The sequence below is a fragment of the Canis aureus genome, chromosome 28, assembly GCF_053574225.1.
Source record: "Canis aureus isolate CA01 chromosome 28, VMU_Caureus_v.1.0, whole genome shotgun sequence".
Classification (NCBI taxonomy): domain Eukaryota; kingdom Metazoa; phylum Chordata; class Mammalia; order Carnivora; family Canidae; genus Canis; species Canis aureus.
Genome location: NC_135638.1, coordinates 5,804,904 through 5,821,864, shown reverse-complemented (window position 1 = coordinate 5,821,864; position 16,961 = coordinate 5,804,904). Strand labels below are relative to the sequence as shown.

General features: G+C 38.2%; 1 long non-coding RNA gene across 6 annotated transcripts in view; it reads left to right on the top strand.

Annotated features, from left to right (window-relative positions):
* Positions 1-16,961, top strand: part of LOC144300345 (uncharacterized) — a 111,788-nt gene that overhangs the window by 24,608 nt on the left and 70,219 nt on the right. For 5 of the 6 annotated variants that reach the window (XR_013366919.1, XR_013366915.1, XR_013366918.1 and 2 more), the window contains one exon: positions 4,377-5,682. The exons of the other annotated variant lie outside the window; for it this stretch is intronic. This is a non-coding gene — a long non-coding RNA (uncharacterized LOC144300345). Of the gene's footprint in view, positions 1-4,376; positions 5,683-16,961 lie in introns of those variants that run through there. 6 annotated transcript variants of the gene reach the window in all.

Here is a 16,961-nt window from a genome sequence, read left to right as displayed (position 1 = left end):
ACAGCTCGTGGCTCCCCACTGTCTGGTCTTCCATTATTTATTGGACATGTTTGCCCAGATGGAGTCTATATTTCCCAGCCCCCTTGCAGCTAAGTGTAGCCATAGGACTTCATACTACTATGGAAGGGGATCAGCAGTAATGAGCGTAACTTCCACCTCACTTGATTAAAAGAAAGTTACTTTCCCTATTTCTTTTGTCTGATACCTTAGATATGGCTAGAGGCTTAGATGTGCCTAAGATCTTAGACCTTAGATATGGCCGTGAGCTAGTTAGACTTTGTAGAAGAGGAGTGAGCACCAAGGATCAGCAGAGCATGAATAGGGAGGGAATCTGAGTTGCCGAATATCCATGTAGAGACTTAGCCCACTAGGCTGCCCTGGGCTGTTACATGACAGAGAAATAGACATTTATCTCATTTAAGCCATTGTATATTTGGGGCTCTTTCTGATGGCAGTTTAACTTTTACCTTAAAAGCCAGGACTGAGTTGTTTGGGCCTTAATATTTTAAAAACCAGAGACGAAAAAAAAAAAATAAAATAAAATCCAGAGATGTAGATGGAATTTGACCTACTAGAGTCTTTAGCCATGAACTAGACCACAGAGGTATAGATACGATTGTTTCTTAGATAAATGAATAGCATAATTTCTAATATTAAAAAAATGTGACAACTATGGGCATAATATTAATATGTTCCAAGAAAGGTAGGAGGGACAGAAGGCTCTGTTTATGCACGTATGTACAAGAAAAGCTAAATAAACTTATACTCACTCTAATTCTGTTTATTTGTACCAATTAGTTTTCAGTCACATTAGGAAAAGATGAACTGAGAAAATTCTTCTGGGTGTTCTAGGCAGAGAGCACAAATAGCAGGCGTAAGGTTAGTAAGCCACCGATGAACTCAGCATCAGGAAGAACCATGTACCTGGCACACTGGGGAGGAGAATCACAGGAAGTGAGCTGAGGCAGATTGGCAGGTCCTTGTAAGTCAAGATAAGAAATAGGGACTTGACTTTAGGCATGATGGAAGCCATTAGAAAATTTTAAGCAGCTCAGTAGCAAATGAAGGGATCTGTCTTTTAAAAATATCATTCTAGAAAATGGATGCAAGGGAAGAAACAGGGAAACTGATTAGGAGATATTGTAATAACCCAGGCCGGTAACCATTGGACAGTGGTTTAGATCTTTTGGACAATGTGGGGATATTGAGCACAGCAAGCCCCTTTATTAGCAGCAAAGTAATAAATAATATTTAGTTGAAGCGAAAGAATTCGACAAATACCAAAGATGTCTGTCTGGCACTCATTAGCCAGAACATTCCTTCACTCTCAAGCTCCAGGATTGCTGCTGGCTGCTCCCAACATGCCTTTGTTCCCAGGGAGTGAAATGTCTTGGCTCAGCTCAAAAACCGTGAACGGGGGCTCTCAACCACAGCTGCTTGCTTCTGGGAACATGATCAGCAAAATGGATGTCTAGATTTTCAGTTAATCAAGTGAAATACCAGCTAGCCTTTTGGTTTAGTACTTCCAAAGTCAGTTGCTGCCAAGTCCAGTCAATACTGTGAGCTGTTCAAGAGGCTTCTACAGCTGCTTGGTCCTAGAGAGACTTGTGGTGGTGGAGCTATTGACAGCTCACAGATGGAAGAGCTTTCAATGTTAGTTGGTCCAATGTGCTGGAAATAACAAAATTGGCAAGAAACAGGTGACTTCCGATTGGCACAGAGATGAGGTACCAGGAAACTGGCACAGATGAATCTAACCTAAAGAAACATCCTAAAATGTATAGTAGGTTGTTTCTTTTTCCTTGCTCAGCTAGTTTCCTTGCTCTAAGTTTGATATCTGATGCAGCCTTGACTGACTCCTTTAGATGCAGGAGCCCTTCCTGTTGTGGGTGCTCCAGGAGCACCAGAGGTAAACAGGTAGCAACCTAGAGAACTCCCAACCATGATTCTGAAACAGATACCACCCACCCACCACTGAGAAACCAATTCAAACAGCCTCAATCTGAGGAAAAAATAGTCTTGTATCTGTGTTCAGGCATTCTCTCAAATGACACACGATGTACACCTACTTCAGAAATTTCAGTTTTTCAGGGTTTTTTTCTCCCTGTGTGTGTATGTGTTTGGCAACAGCCCAGACCCTGACACTATACAAATTATGAAATAGCGTTACCATCATCTTATAAAATACAATATATTTAGCAGTTAGATAAAATACAATATATTTAGCAGTTAGCAAAGAAATGTATTTGAAGGTTGCATGTAAATTTTTTAGAATATTGTATGTAACTTTGGACCTTACAATTGAGTTAGGATATAAAAGTTTGAATAATTATTCAGAGTCAAAAAAAAAAAAAAAAGGAAGAGCCAAGGAAGTATATAACTTATTGACACACAGATATGAAAATAAAACTCCAATTGGTTTCCTAAGTCTGATTAAAAAAAAAAACAAATAGTAGTCTCCATATAATCTGAAGGATCTTTTTTTTTTTTTTTAAATAGTTAGTAAGCGGCCTTCTACAGTATACCACAAACTCCTGAAGGAAGAAATGAGCAATTATCTCTATTCATGAAAGGCTCATTGAGAGAACATAATCATGGGGACAAATTTAGGATAAATGCAAAGTATTTCTTGCCCATGGAAATTGTCAGAGACTAGAATCCCAGGGGCTTATGTGGGATCTTCCCCTTGACTATATAAAGGGGGAGACAGAAGACAAGCAGTTACCTCCTGAGTATCTTTCATTCTTAAATTGTGGCTCATCTGTGTCAGATGGACGCTAAATGTCATCATCACCTGGAAAATTTGGGTGATGAGCTAGGTTTTGCCATTATCCAAATAACCACTGTATGATGGAAGTAGGATCTCCATGGTAGGACAGTTGTCCCTTAAGTAGAGAAGGTAAAATACAGAAGGAGGAAAGCATCTTGAAAGCAAGCAAGAATGAAAAAGTTCCTGCCATCCTCAAAACAGACACTCATCAAAAGAAGTCTCCTGTAATTGTATTTCAATATTTATCTTTTAATATGGGGCTTATGATGGGGTTACATCCTGATAAACTCATCATAAGTTGAAAATCCCATAAGTCAAAAACATATTTAATATGCCAAACCTACCAGACATCATGGCGCAACTTAGCCCACCTTGAATGTGCTCCGAACGCTTACATTAGCCTACAGCTGGGCAAATTGTCTAACACGAAGCCTATTTATCATAAAGGGTTACAAATCTCATGTCACTTATTGAGTATAGAACTGAAGTTGAAAAAAGTTCCGTATGGGTACAGAATGCTTGTAAGTATATCAGTTGTTTACCCTTGTGATCACCTGGCTGATGAGAAACTGCAGCTGGACTTGCTAATTTAAAATTCAAAGTACAGTTTCTACTTAATGGGTATGGCTTTTCCACCATGGTAAAGTAAAAAAAAAAAAAAAAATCGGGATCCCTGGGTGGCGCAGCGGTTTGGCGCCTGCCTTTGGCCCAGGGCGCGATCCCGGAGAGCCGGGATCGAATCCCATGTCGGGCTCCTGGTGCATGGAGCCTGCTTCTCCCTCTGCCTGTGTCTCTGCCTCTCTCTCTCTCTCTGTGACTATCATAAATAAATAAAAATTTAAAAAAAATCATTAAATTGAAAGATTATAAGTTGGAAGCTGTCTATAATAATAAGTTTAAGTAAGAATGACACTGTAGAGAAAACATCAGGTAAAGTATACTTTAATCTTTATACTTAGCCCAAAGTATACTTTGTACTTAGGCTTAAAGTACAGCTCACATTCTTTTATAGGAGTTTGTTAAATCTTGTGATATAGGAACACAGTTGTGAGTCGGGTAATTATCACTTATTCCGAAGCTCTTTTGCTTGATACATCTCATTAACTCTGCTAGTAAAGTATTCAAATGAGAACATGTTTGTGTTGAATATTTTTAAATGGACAGTACGGTATGGGGGTTGAGTTTGATAAAGTAGAAAACATTAAAAGTTGAGGCTCAGACTTATTGTGAGGATGAAAGCACTTTGTGTTTCTGATTTTGTTAAAAGGGAAGAAGATCTTGGTCAAATTGAAATAAGATTTTAGAACTCTGAATGTTTGGAGGCAATAACCTCAACAAATCATGTTTGTACTTTCAGTGGAATATCTTATTATGAAATTCCATAACTCAAATACATAGTAAAATGAATAAACCAGAAGTTGCGGTACTCTAAATAGTTGTAAGAACACTTTCCTCATAGAGACCTAAGCCAATGTTATCTAAGAAACTTACACTTCTGCATTCTTCCAAAATGTACTCAAAACAGTCTCGAATCTATGCCATGCCTCCAGTCATACTCCATGCCTTTTAGGTAATAATTCTTGATTTTTCCCCTTGTTATTTCCAGGGCTTTTTGTTATTGTTATTTGCTGCACTCTTGGTGAAGAACATTCTGGAATATTACAACCATTTAGGAAAAATAACCTTCTAATGGAGAACACAACAACAAACCAAACAAAAAGAAATCCCACATAATTTCAGATGATAAAACAGAAAAGTATTCTGGTAATAGAAGATGGAGACTTGACTTTACCTCACAGACCTTCATTTTATGCTTGGAACCTATCCCTCACCCTGACACCTTTACTACCATGAGTATATGGTAAAAAACACCTTCCTAAAATAGAGAAGTTCAAGATTCAGGCACTTCACAGGATAAATTGCCCTGGAAAAGTTAAAATGTGCTTGCTTTTATGAAGGATAAAATTGAAATTTTGCAAATTATTATTTTCTTGAAGAAAATAGTTGCTTTACCCTCATCAAATCTACTTTATTATATACCTAGAGTCTTTCAAAAATACAGATTGTGTTCCAGCCCTAATGGATCAGAATTGGGGTGAGGGAGGAGGAATGTTGTTGCCAAGCTGTATTTTTTTATATTCAAGTATAACTGAGGTACAAGATTATTTTAGTTTCAACTCTACAGTACAGTATGATCCAACACCTCTGTACTTGACTCAGTGTTCGTTCATGGTGCATATACTATTAATCCCCTTCCCCTATTCTCCGCCCCCCCCCACCTTTCCCCTAGCAACTGCGCTCTCTATATTTGAGTCTTTTTTGTTTGTTTTGTTTCTTAAATTCCACATATGAGTAAAATCATACAGTATTTGTCTTTCCCTGACTTATTTCACGTACCCTTATACCCTCTAGATCCAACCATTTTGTTGTAATTGGCAAAATTTCATTCTTTCCTAATGGTTGGAGAAATATTCTAATATTAAAGAAGATGTGACATATATAGATTACTAGATCACATGGTAATTCTATTTTGAATTTTTTGAGGAACCTCCATACTGTTTTCCACAGTGGCTGCACCAGTTTGCATTCCCATCAGCAAGCAGTGCATGAGGGTTCCTTTTTCTTCCACATCCTTGCCAACACTTACCTCTTTTGGCCATCTATACGTGGCCAAAAATATCTATTCATGTCCTCTGCCCATTTTGAATTAGATGATGATGATGATGATGATGATGATGATGATGATGATTATTATTGTCTGGGTGGTTCAGTCAGTTAAGTATCTGACCTCGGCTAAGGTCATGATCTTGGGGTCCTGGGATCAAGCCTCATGTCAAGCTGCCTGCTCAGCAGAGAGTCCGCTTCTCCCTCTCCCTCTGTCTCTCCCCCTTTCTTGGTGCTTGCTCACTTGCTCTCTCAAATAAATAAATAAATAAATAAAAATAAATAATTATTATTTTGATGTTGAATTGTATATTTTGGATATTAATCCTTTATCCAATATATCATTTGCAAATATCTTCTATTCAGTAGGTTGCATTTTTATTTTGCTGATGGTTTCCTTCCCTGTACAAAAGCTTTTTATTTTGGTGTAGTCCCAATAGTTTAATTTTGCTTTTATTTCCCTTGCCTCAGGAGACTATCTAGAATAACGTTTCTCTGGCCTATGTCAAAGAACTTACTATATTTTCTTCTAGGAATTTTATGGCTTTAGAACTCATATTTAGGTTTTTAATCCATTTTGAGTTTAATGCATTTTGTGTATGGTGTGAGGAAGTGGTCTACTTTCATTCCTTTGCATGTTGTTGTGCAGTTTTTCCCAACGTCATTTCTTGAAGAGGTCTTTTTCTCATGATATATTCTTGGCTCTTCATCAAAGACTAATTGTATAATCATGGACTTATTTCTGGGTTCTCTATTATGTTCCATTGATCTTTTTTGTTGTGTGGGTACCACTGTTTTGATTATTATAGCTTTGTAGTATATCTTAAAATCTGAGATTGTGATACCTCCAGTTTTGTTCTTCTTTTTCAAGATTGTTGTGACTATTTGGGTTTTTTCTGTGGTTCCATACAAGTTTTAGGATTATTCTAGAAGTTCTGTGAAAAATACTGTTGGTATTTTGATAAGGGTAGCATTAAATCTGTAGATTGCTTTGGGGAGTATGGCCATCTTTAACAATATTGGTTTTCCCAATCCATGAGCATGGAATATCTTTCCATTTGCTTGTGTCATCCTCAATTTCTTTCATCAGTGTTGTATAGTTTTCAGAGTACAGGTCTTTCCTTGCTTAAGTTTATTCCTGGGTATTTTATTCATTTTTGTATAATTGTTAATCAGACTGTTTTCTTAATTTCTCTTCTGTCACTTTATTATTAGTGTAGAAATTCATCAGATTTCTGTATATTGATTTTGTATCCTGCAACTTTACTGAATCCTTATCAATTCTAGTATTTTTTTGGTGGAGTTTTAGGGTGTCCTAAATATAATATCATGTGATCTATAAATAGTGGAAGTTTTACTTGTTTTACTTCTTTATACCAATTTGTATGCATCGTTTCTTTTCTTGTCTGATTTCTGTGGTTAGGACTTCCAGTACTATGATGAATAAAAGTTATGAGAGTGGACATCTTTGTCTTATTCCTGATCTTAAGTGAAAAGTTCTCAGTTTTTCACTACTGAGTATTGATGTTGGTTTTTCATGTATAGCATTGATTATGTTGAAGTTTGTTCTCTTTAAACCTACTCTTTTGAGGGTAATTATCATGAATGGATATTGTACTTTGTCAAATGCTTTCTCTGCTTCTATTGAGATGATCACATGGGGGTTTTATACTCTTGTTAATGTGATGTACTACAGTGATTGATTTATGATATCAAACCGCTTCTCCTGCATCCTTGGAACAAATCCCACTTGATCATGATGAATGATTTTTTATTTTAAAGATTTTTATTTTATTTTATTCATGAGAGACACAGAGAGAGGGAGAGAGAGGCAGAGACACAGGCAGAGGGAAAAGCAGGCTCCACGCAGGGAGCCTGACGTGTGACTCGATCCCAAGTCTCCAGGATCATGCCCTGGACTAAAGGCGGTGCTAAACCACTGAGCCACAGGGCTGCCTGATGAATGCTTTTTAAAATGTATTTGTTGGATTTGGTTTGCTTATATTTTGTTGAGGATTTTTGCATCTGTGTTCATCAGAGATATTGGCCTATGGTTATCTTTTTCTGTAATGTCTTTGTCTGGTTTTGGTATCAGGGTAATGCTGGCCTCATAGAATAAATTTGGAAGCTTTCTTTCCTCTTCTGTTGTTTGAGATAGTTTCAGAAGAGTAGGTATTAACACGTCTCTAAACGTTTGGTAGAATTCACCTGTGAAGCCATCTGGTCCTGGACTTTGGTTCATTTGAATTTGTGTTGGGTTTTTTTTTTTTTGCTGTTGTTGTTGTGGGGCTTTTTTGCTAATTCAATCTCATTGCTGTAGGAGAAGACGGGGCCAGACACAGATGTTAGCAAGCTAGCTGTAAAGTGCTCTTGCTGGTTCTGGAAGTGTCCTGCTCTCTAGGCTGGGGAGGGGCATGGATGGCACCTTCCAGCTCTCTTGTTCTTGGACAAATCTCCTAAAGATCTCTGTCCTTCCAGTGAGCTTGATTCTGAGATCAGTAAGTAAATCACCTTCCTGTATATCCCAGGTGCTTTTCAAACTGCTACTTGTGTGCAGTATCTTGGAGATATTATTTGTTATGCTGTCTCTGTAAGAGCATGGACCCAGTTTCCTAACACCCTCTTGGCTCTCCCAGAGCTAGGCTCACTGATTTTTAAAGTACCCAGAGTTAAGCCCCGCTGGTTGTATAGAGTTGTGAAGTTAAGCCCCGCTGGTGTGCAAAGCCAAATGTTTTGGGGACTTGCCTTCCCACAGCAGGTCTCCTGGATCTGGGGTTCCTGGTATGGGGTCTCTTCCCCTCCCTTCTCTGTGCTTGTGGTATCCCTCTGAGCTTCTGGTTAGTCTCACTGGGAGTTGTTTACCAACTGCATCTCCACCCCTCCTACCCTTTTTGATGTGGTTTCTTCTCTGCAATTAACTTTGGAGAGTCTGCTCTGCCAGTCTTTGGGTCATTTTCTAGGTTGGTTGCACTGACGTGGCTGTTACCTAAGGTGTATCTGTGGGACAAGATGAGCTAGGATCCTCATACTCTACCATCTTTCCCCAAAATATTTGTTTTTTTGCTATTTGTAATATTGATTTCAACTGTTCTGTTGAGGTGGGGGTTCAAAGGGGTTTTGGGGAGAAAGGTTTTTATGTCTTATTTAAGCCCTTTCATCCCAGAAATAAGGAGAACCAAAGCTTGGAAGGCAGCTTAGGGAGGTAGACTGAAGGTGATATTTTGAAATATTTAATGTTTTCTCTCTTGTTTACACTGAAGCCCCTTTGCCGTTAAAGCTGAACAGAATATCCATGACTTATTACCCTAAAGAACAGAGACCAAGGTACATAAAGAAGCAAAGGAATCCATTGAGTTTATAAATGGATTTTGAAATAACTCAGTATAAATAGTAGTTTTGAAAGCCTTATTTTTAAGTGCAAGACCCGGTTGCCTACAGTTTCAAACTTCAAAAGTTTCTTTTTATTATCAGGGATTTAGAAAATGAAATTTTAGGCATATGTTTGTTTGATGAAAGTAGATTGACTCTAAGATTAAATTTACAACTGTGCGGAAATGGAAGCTTTTGAGTGAAGTTCAGTTATAGACCAAAAAGAAAAAAAAGGCACATTTCTGCACAGTAATGCCAGTGACTAAGTGTTGACGGGCACAGATCAAAATTATAAAGGAAAGAACAGCATGGAGCAATGTGGCCTCCTCCTCCATTTGATGTCATTTAATGCAGTGGAGGACAGTGATCCCGAAACTAACAGCAAAACAAATAAAGCAGACAGCAAAATTATTTCTGGAACTAAATGACACGAGAGATGCATATAGAAGACAAACAGCTCCCTTCCTTTCTTTCCTAAACCCTTTACCCAAGTCATCTATACTGAGGAATAGGAACCTTGAAAAGAGGAAGAAAGTCGGGGGTCTTGCTAGTCTAGCAATTAGGGCTGTTAGGTCAACACATTTGGATTTAGAAGGTATGGAAAGGAATGGAATGCTTATTTGTTTCTTAACAAATTCATTAAGAGAGGTTTAACACATGCAAAAAAAATTAACTACTTCACTGTAATATCATTTGTTTTTATCAAAGATAATGTTGATGTTTTAGTGAACATATCAACATTTCTTATTCTAAGATGAACAGTATGCACACACTTTTCTTTACATTTTTGCATTTATTGAATATAGACTCTCACATATCTCACATATCTTGCTATCCCCACTGCATAATTAAGGATTCTCAAAGTTCTTACATTCTTTTATTTCAAAATGGTATGTAATATTCTGTTATGTTTATGTGCCATAATTTGTTAGAATCATGACCTAGTGAGAGACATACTGTTTTTCTTTTTTGCTGGGGAGCAGAGGTGAATGAATCCAGTTTAGAGCCGGTATATATAATCTTTTGCTTCTATGTATTTCCTTAAGTTTATTTTGCTTTGAACTTGAACTGACTGGGGTTGCAGGTGGTTGGCTTACTTCCATTCTCAACATTCAGTTGACTATGAAAGAACAGTTGACTTTCTAAAATGAAAACAAAACTTTGATTCTCCATTTGAACAATAACAGAATTCTCTTTAGCCAATAAACAAACAAAAAGAACCAAATTTGAGAATAGAGCTGCACCAATATATTTCTGTTGTTTGTTTAAACAAACAATGCCAGGATACTTTTAGATTTTTTTTTTAAGTTGTAAAAATAGTACAAAATTCCCATATACCCAGCATTCAGTTTCCCCTGTTGTTAACATCTTATGCTGGTATAGCACTCACAACTAATGAACAAATGATTCACATTTCCTTCCTTTTAGGGTATTTATTTGAACTATTGTTAGAGCTTGCTTTATACAAAAGGTATTTTAATTGTATGAAAAAATGGTTTACAAAAGCCAAATCATACTACTACAAATGGATGCTCTGAATTAGCCTAGAAGTCACAAGGGGGAAAAGAGCTTATTAAAAATCTTCTCTAACTTACCAAACAGGTATACCTAGGCAGGAGTCTTGTGGCTGGAAAAGAAGAAAGCTCTAATTCTTCACTCTCACCCTTCTTCCATTGGTTCCAAGGCAGGGCATTGCAACAGATGGTTATTTTCTGTTGGCACACCGTGAGGGGCAAGGGTAGGCACATGATGACAGCTTTTAAATGCTGGTAAGTCCCTTGAATTTCCACTGCATGCCCAAAGGATTGAGTAGGATCATACCACATCGCTGGTGAAAGCAAGCTCTGCATACATGAGAAACTTCTTTTTTTTTTTTTTTTAAGATTTTATTTATTCATTCATGAGAAACAAAGACAGAGAGAGGCAGAGGGAGAAGCAGGCTCCATGCAGGGAGCCCGATGTGGGACTCGATCTCAGGACCCCAGGATCGTACCCTGGGCCAAAGGCAGGCGCCCAACCGCTGAGCCACCCAGCTACCCCCCTACATGAGAGACTTCTAATGACTTGGCAGATCCTCTCAAGTACTAAAGATTTTCCTTATCTCACTTTAACCCCAAACCTTAGGCACATGGTTCTTTCTATCAGAACAGGCCCTGCTTCTTAGAAGGACATGCTTCTATCATATCTGAAGTATGGCTGTATTTTCTCTTTGCTTAATTACTCATAAGATTCAATCAGAGAAGCAGGTGGAACTCAGCTGTTTTCCCTTACTCTGAAAGCATAAAAAATTTCTGAGCATAAAAAATTAAAACAGTATTGTCTCTAGTTCATGCTAAGCAGTATAATGCTATCTCTAAGCCATCACAAACAGTTGGCATGGCCCCATAATAGGCTGAAGGGTTTTACATAGATTATCTTATGTTAAAAAAAAAAAAAAAAAGATTATCTTATGTTATCATCACAACAGCCCTTGGGATCTATTACTATGCCCATTTTGCAGATGAGGAAACTGACACACAGAATGTTAATATGTGACTCTGCAGAGTCAGTCACACACTTAGTAAATGGCAGTTAGGATTTAAGCCCCAAGCCTTTGGTTTTAATCATGTTGCTATAAGTTTTACCCCTAGTTTTAGGGGTATAGTAAAGTCAACAAATATTTCATAAATGAGTTAGTGAATGAGTAATAAATGGATGGAACATTTCACAGGTGGTGAATCCTTGAGTGAGATGTCTTACATGAGTCAAGCTTAGGAACTATTTACTTTATCCTCATCTTTACCTTGGCTCACTTATTCAGGATAGCTTCCTGAAGAAATGCGAGTGTTATTTTTGTGTGATTTTGAGTTTTGAATAGGAATAATAAGACTGACCTAAAAGATATAAAAGAGGAAATGATTCTGTATATAAAGAGCAACATGAAAAAGTTATAGTGAAGGAAAAAGAAAGAGAGAAAAATAGTGCTAAACATTTCTTTTTTTTAAAGATTTTATTTATTTATTCATGAAAGACACACACACACAGAGAGAGAGAGAGAGAGGCAGAGACACAGGCTGAGGGAGAAGCAGGCTCCATGCAGGGAGCCCAACGTGGGACTTGATCCCGGGTCTCCAGGATCACAACCTGGGTATGAAGGCAGGCACCAAACTGCTGAGCCACCCAGGGACCCCCTAAACATTCCTTTGAATTCGGGGTGTCACATGGGAATGGAAGGAGATTGGAGATCTGTGGTCTGGATAGGTAATTTGAATGTATGCAAAAAGCAATAATGAATCATCTAAACTCAGAGAAGGGATGATATAGTCCTTGTTTCTCTTACTTGGCTGCAGCCTTCTATACTGATCAGGATGTAGAGAGAGACCAAAGGCAGGAAGTAGGAAACAGGAGGCTCCGTTCATCTGCAGCCTAGATAAATGATTGGCCTTAGACACAATGCGGAAGTATTTGAGGAGCAATTGGGGGGAATGGTGGGGGAAGAAGATATCCTCCTTATTAGAAAGTCATTTTGAATATGGAAAGGATATAGTGTAATACATTTCTCTTCCCAACTTCTAAGATTCTTATTTTTATTTTCTTCCTTTCATTTTAAGTCAGAATTCAAATTAATTTTTTCCCCAGTAAATATGAGACCTAAGAAATTTTATTTTATTTTATTTTTTTAAAATTCTCATTTATTTATGATAGGCACACAGTGAGAGAGAGAGAGAGAGGCAGAGACATAGGCAGAGGGAGAAGCAGGCAGGGAGCCGACATGGGATTCGATCCTGGGTCTCCAGGATCGCGCCCTGGGCCAAAGGCAGGCGCTAAACCGCTGCGCCACCCAGGGATCCCAAGACCTAAGAAATTTTAAACTTGACTGTTGTTAAGTCTAAATTATGTCATCCAGGGAATAGTAACATAGAAAATCTAAAACCATATTTCTTTTAAACTTTAGAATTGCATTTGGTAGTTTAGAGTGCATGAGAACAGATAATTTCTAATTTCATTTTGCTAAAATTATAGTAAAGAAGGTTTACATTCTCACAAAACAGACAATCAAGAAATATATTGCCCGAGAAGGAATTTCAGAAATATTGAGTTTTCAGGAAGAAATGAAGTAGAAATTTAAAACTTTCCCTGAAAAAGAAACCTAAGGAATTAAGTGCCTAACTATTATATAAATGCAAAATAATTTTTAAAAATATTTAGAAGCCCCATATCATTAACAGGTACTTTCCAAATACAAATTCTACTAGATAACTCTGACTCCAGAAAATAAGCACAAAAGATGTAAAATGACAGAGGTTAAAATTGTGTAGTATTAAGCAGTACTTGTAAAATCATTGCAGTAGAAGTATGGAGATAACAATATCTCAAGAGACTGATGGTAAATACAAGGAAAAAATCTAAGTGACCTAACCCTAAATTTCTAACATAGGTCACCTGTTATCCTCAGCTGACTATTCACTATACACGCTTCTCTCAACTTAGGAGATTTTGACAATGGACATGCATTATTTAGAAAAAATAAAAATAAAAATAATAAATACAGAGTTGTTTGCTTGAGAACATGTCCCTAAATTACGATGGCTTATCTGAGGTATGTAAATATTGAATGACTAGTTAGGGAATTGGTTTGAACACCCTAAAATACTGTATGATATTTTATTAAGGACTCAGGTGTTCTTCCCCCTGAAGAAAAATCATATTGAAAAATTGAATGGAAGAATGGCACCATCCCCTTTTTGAACAATATCATTCTCAAGCTGCTAATAAGGCCTTCAGTCAGCACTCATCTTGTAGCCTGCTTTCCTTACACACAAAAACAACTCTGGAATTTTCTGTGGGGAACACCAACAGGGGAGAGAGTTCAAACACATAGCACAGAGCAAAACTTCTTTAAAACCCTCTTTGAATATTTTTCTTTCTCCAGGGTTCCATGCTTCATGGAAGCTCTCCTATATCTCTTCTCTTTCTTCCAGAAGAATCCTTTCAGCATTTCCCGTAAAGTGCTACTCTTCCCTTTCTTTCCTATACAAAATTCCAAATGTGCTGACATGTCACAATTAGCTAGACAAAAGCAAAACAAAACAGCACCAAGCCAAATCCACACCCATCTATTAGCCCTCTAAGTGGCTCAATTTATCACATTATGTAATATATAAATAATAAACTAGCCAAAAGTAAGGTTCTTTTTCAAATGCAAGGGGCAAAATAAAGCATTCCCCTTCCTCATCCCATTCATATGCTCTAACTGCTGTTCCTTTCCTAGTGACATTCATTTCATTCTTGTGAATCACCCAGAAGGTCACATACCAGTCCATCTGTAATATTTTTTCATATGGAAAATATTAAGCCACCAGACGAGTCTCCAGAAGAAGCATTTTTTAACAGATGCTATGAAAAAAAATGAGACCCTAAATTTATGTCAGAGGTCTAAGCACTAGTCTAAGAGAAGATGTGTGTGCACATGCCAGCCTTTTAAAAATTATCATTATTTTAAATGTTCACTTAGCTGGTGATGAGATACTTCAACAATAGCTGTTAATAGAGTCAAAGAGCCTGCTTTGGAGATGGTGGTAGTGAATAGAGGTTTGGGAAATGAGGGGAAAGGAAGCCATCTAGTTTCATGGTAGGGCCAGCAGATTTGATGTGCCAGGCACTAGTGCAATATCGTGCAAAGTCCTTAAGAGCCTGTGTGTGTGTGTGTGTGTGTAAGGAGAAGGTTCAGCTGTCAACCTCTCTGCCATCCCATTGAGCATTTACATTCTTAGGAGATGACCATCAGAGGTGTAACAAAAACATAAGTCCTATCACATGCAAAATAAAGAATTCAAATGTGATTAGTGGATATGTTAAGATAGGAAGGGTTATTTTCGGCATGGTTTTGGTTTGGATTTTGTTGTTTTTGCTTCAATGAAGACAAATGAATGATGAAGTAATATAGTATACCTTACTTAGAAGTTATTACAGACGCGGGGCGCCTGGGTGGCTCAGTTGGTTGAGCATCTGACTCTGGATTTTGGCTCAGATCTCAGGGTCATGGGATTGAGCACTGCGTTGGGCTCCACACTCAGCAGGAAGTATGCTTGAGATTCTCTCTTTTCCTCTGCCCTTCCTCCAATTTGCTCACTCTCTCTCTCTCTCTCTCAAAAAAAAAGAAAAAAAGTTATTATAGAATCCTTTTGCCCTAATGGGTTAAGATTTGGTTCCTGTGATGAGACCCAATTCCTTTTTTTTAAAATTTCTTTTTATTGAAGTTCAATTTGCCAACATACAGCATAACACCCAGTGCTCATCCCGTCAAGTGCCCCCCCTCAGTGCCCGTCACCCAGTCACCCCCACCCCCTGCTCACCTCCCTTTCCACCACCCCTAGTTCGTTTCCCAGAGTTAGGAGTCTCTCATGTTCTGTCTCCCTTTCTGATATTTCCCACTCATTTTTTCTCCTTTCCCCTTTATTTCCTTTTCACTATTTTTTTATATTCCCCAAGTGAATGAGACCATATAATGTTTGTCCTTCTCTGATTGACTTACTTCACTCAGCATAATACCCTCCAGTTCCATCCACGTTGAAGCAAATGGTGGGAGACCCAATTCCTACTAGACTGTAAGTACAATGAGGACAAGAACTAATCAGCCGTCTTTACTGCAGTGTCTCTAATGTCTGGCATGCAACAGATGCCATAATAAATATTTGTTGAATAATAATGACGTGAGGGTACATCATAGACCCAAATCATCTCTGATCTGAAGAACATTATGATGATGGTGATGATGATAATGATGGTGATAAATAATAGCTGTGATTTATTGAATTCCTTCTTTGTGCCGAGGACTGCACTATAAATTTGTCCATGAATTTCACATTTCATTTATCCTAAGGAGTATGTCATCATGTTTTACAAATGAGAAAATTGAATTACAGAGTTAGAACGATACCCCACCCAGATCAGTCTGACATCGAGCCTAATTCTTTTACTGAATATCTTTAGACAAACACATTCTATACACACATTGTGAGCACAGAACTAAGTTGAGGATAATGGATTGAAAGTAGCATGGACTCTTGACTCCTAAGGAGACAGTTAAGGTAAATAACAGCTGTGATCCTGGAGACCCGGGATCGAGTCCCACATCGGGCTCCCTGCGTGGAGCCTGCTTCTCCCTCTGCCTGTGTCTGTGCCCCTCTCTCTGTGTCTCTCATGAGTAAATAAATAAAATCTTTAAAAAAAATAATAAAGATAAATAACAATACTGAAGGGAGATGTGGCAAGGCCAGTTTGCCAGGTAATTGGTACAAAAAGTCAGTACTGCAATTTCAAAGAGGAAGAATTTGCTGTGTCCTGAAGAGCTCAGAAAAATGTTCAAGGGGGCAAGAAAGCTTGAACTGAATGTTGAAACATGAATAGAATTCAGATAGGGAGAAAATGAGGGGAAGGATATGAACTAATTGGGGCAGCGCTTGCTTAGAGGAATGCACAACATATGTTTAGAAAGAAAGAGGAGACTCGGGTGGCTGGAGCAGGCCTTGGGGGCCAGTGTTCATTTAGAGAAGTCTTGCATTGAGATAGTATACGATTGAAAATAATTATTTTACTTTCCATTTTAAAAATATTCTTTCTCTAGCATATTGATTGTCTTCCTCCTAGTTTTATTTTCATGGATGTATCTTAAAAGTGGGAATCAAGGATCCCCCTGGTGGCTCAGTGGTTTGGCACCTGCCTTCGGCCCAGGGCGTGATCCTGGAGTCCCAGGATCGAGTCCCACGTCTGGCTCCCTGCATGGAGCCTGCTTCTCCCTCTGCCTGTGTCTCTGCCTTTCTCTCTCTCTGTGTGTCTCTCATGAATAAATAAATAAAATCTTAAAAAAAAAAAAGTGAGGATCATTTTCTGAGGACAGTTTGAAGTGGGATACTTCAAAGTTAAAATCAAGTCCATATACTGACCATTGAAGTGTGTCTCCTGCTGTGCAAGATGCAGGGGCCAAGTTGAACTGCCCACATGGCCCCATGTTGTGCACTTTTGTAAATGCCCTGCAATCATGCCCTACAAGCGTGGTGGGTTCTCAGAACTACTGAGTCTCTGAACCACGCCTCATGGACTGCTGCAGATAAGTGGTGAGACTGTTCAGAGAGACTTGGAGCCTGTTGCCCTTTTTAACCACTGCAACTCCTCCACT